The sequence below is a fragment of the Triticum urartu genome, unplaced genomic scaffold, assembly GCF_003073215.2.
Source record: "Triticum urartu cultivar G1812 unplaced genomic scaffold, Tu2.1 TuUngrouped_contig_9799, whole genome shotgun sequence".
NCBI lineage: Eukaryota > Viridiplantae > Streptophyta > Magnoliopsida > Poales > Poaceae > Triticum > Triticum urartu.
Window position 1 is genome coordinate 4,286 of NW_024120877.1, and position 2,830 is coordinate 7,115.

Here is a 2,830-nt window from a genome sequence, read left to right on the forward strand (position 1 = left end):
GGCCTGTCCAGCATTGATTTTCCCAGTTATTACTCGAGCGCGCTGAGGCAACTCTGAAATAAGCTCAGGGGAGGGTAGTAGGTATGCTTCAAACCCTCCGGCACCTTGAAGAACGATGGCACTAGATCGGGAAAGATGAATGACCAATGAGGACAGGACAATGGGGGAAGTTGGTATAGAGAATCCTCCCTTCTTCTTCGCTTTCTTGCCTGAAAAAATCCAAAACTAACCATTGGAACCTCATGGGCTACCGAGTTAGGAGATTCATTTTATTTATTACTTTTTTTACTAAGTTATTCTAAAAGATAAGAGCTAACCAACCATCCTGATTGAATGTATGAGTACTCGGAGTCTCTTGTAAGTATGGAAAGAAAGTCTCTTCTTTCCGCAACTCCTAAATTTCCCATCAGCCTATCCAATCTAATTCCAGACAGAGTCAGTAGACCTTACTTTAGTGTAGGTAGTGTCAGATAATTAGGAAGTCTTGGTAGTCTTTCGTATAATCTCTTCTTCAATCCTAGGAGCAAAAAAGGAATGTCCTTTAGGGACCTTTGGATACCAAGATTTCCGACCTCTTACTTTCATAGTTATGAATTGCGGAATAGAATCAATTATGAAATTCATAAGTATATATCCCTCATCCCTATTGGTATCGGTTTGGGCCACTACCCAGAACCCTGCCAGAGCCCTATTTTTAAGAACAAATTGACAGTCTTTTTCAGAACTAGAACTATGGTAAAATCCAGTATCGACAGGCCTAGTTCTTTTCCTTCGCTTATGCAGGGCAAGAATTTGTCGAGTTCAATCAGTACAATAAGAAATCCTAAGTATTTTTTTGGTCAGGCGACACCCAGATTTGAACTGGGGATAAAGGATTTGCAGTCCCCTGCCTTACCGCTTGGCCATGCCGCCAAATCCGATCCAAAATCGAGTAAAATCTTATCCATCCACATTATTTTACTAATTTTTATTCGTAGGAGGGGATTATTAAACCCTTTTTGATTTTTTTTAGATCGTTGAATCCCTTTGTACTTATCCCTTTCCAATCCCTTTTAATAAATTCATTCCTGTTTTTTATTGGACCCAGTTTTATTCTCTTCAGTTGATTGTATCTCAAAACACACATTGATTAAATACCTTCTCTTTCTATTGAAAAGAGAAAGGATTTCCAGTCACAGACTGCCAAATTTAGGAAAAAATGGAACCATTAACTATATTATTTGTTATTATTTGTTATTTTGATATTTTCTATTTGTTAGTAGTGAACGGTTCTAAAATGGGTATTGTATCCCAAATAGTGTTTCCTTAATGGCATAACAGAATCAAATTTATTTACGGCTAATCAGTATCAATTAAAAAAAGACAATTATGATACTGATATAGTGTGACCTGACCCCTGTTGCTCCAAGTGAAATTCTTTCTAGGGTTCTTAAAGATATTCTCCATTTTTTCCCTTTCACTACAATAAAGTATAGTCTGAAGGCTAGCACGCACCATTCCTCGCTTATGATAATCTAAGGCCAAAAAGAAAGAAGGCTGACACCATAATAATACATACCCTTTTTGCTCGATCATCAAGGTCCTGGATTTGGATTGATTTCGGTTTTACGAGCTTCATACATTGTTTAGAAAAGTACTCGGCATTGGAAAGCATCACGTTCTAGCCACACACAAAAGAAGTCAGTGGAAGGTATGGAATTTCTAGGCTGAAGGTCAGAAAGAAAGCAATCGCTAGTGCTCTCAGTTCTAGCTACGAGTCTTTTCTCTGTGAATTAAGGAAAACAAACTAACCTTGTCTGTCTATGTTCACCTTGACATGAAAGACTCTTTTCCTAACCTGACTGTTTGATGCGGAGCATCCCACGTTCATCCACATGTACACTCCGCCTACTCTCCAAGCCCCAAGGATACATAATATGAGACCTCGACTATACACCATTGGACACAAGGTGAACTCGCTCCTCTCCGAACTTTCACTTCCTACATGTGAGACATGGCTACTACCTCCAACATGTGTGCTATGCATGATCAAGTACTTAGAGGAAAGCCACGGAGCCACAACATCCAACGGACGAGCTAGGGAGGACGCCAAGTACAAGGACCAAGAGAAGAAGCTCCAGCCACAACGTCCGACGCCTGAAGACCAACTGGACAACCGGCCCGGACCGGACGACCGGCGACCCCGCACCCAAGGCAAAATGAGCGGACGTCCGACACTGATGAGGACATCAATACCATTATTACACCCACAGCCCCTGCTGCTATACATACTGGACCAATTGCTAGAGCTCGCGCACGCCAACTGAATTATCAGGTACTTTGGTTTCTTGGTAACGATTCTAATGTTCATGAGAATATGATGCTGCCTAAATTGGATATATTTGTTTTGCTTACAAATGAAGGGCCTAGCTTGGCCAAGAAAGATGAACCTTGGAGCAAGTTCAAGCATGGAGATGACTGCATGCGCAAGGGGATCAAGAACAGAGTTACAAGTGATGATTTCAGGACTTTGAAGCCACCGTAAGGAGTGCATGAAGCCTTGGACGAAATATACAAGATGCCACTTCATAAATTTCGTCCAGAGGCTATTCTAGCTGCTGCGTCACCTTATTATTGGGCCAGGCCCATGTATTTTCGAAATACTTAAGTATAGGCTGTTTTTAGAGTCCGTATGTGTGGGGAAACAAGAATTAGGGTTGGTTTCGGACCCCTCCTCCAAGGGCCACGAAATTCCCCCATCTTCCTCCATATATACAGCCCTTAGGGCGTCATTTAGACTTTTGGGTTTTGTTTCGATTAAAAGTTCGCCATAGCTGCAACTTCGCGTACT

At 41.4% G+C, this 2,830-nt stretch overlaps 1 non-coding gene across 1 annotated transcript; it reads right to left on the reverse strand.

Moving 5' to 3' along the window:
- Positions 1 to 841: 841 nt before the first annotated feature.
- Positions 842 to 912, reverse strand: TRNAC-GCA. Its single transcript has one exon. It is a non-coding gene; the product is annotated as a tRNA-Cys (tRNA).
- Between the last annotated feature and the right edge of the window lie 1,918 nt (positions 913 to 2,830).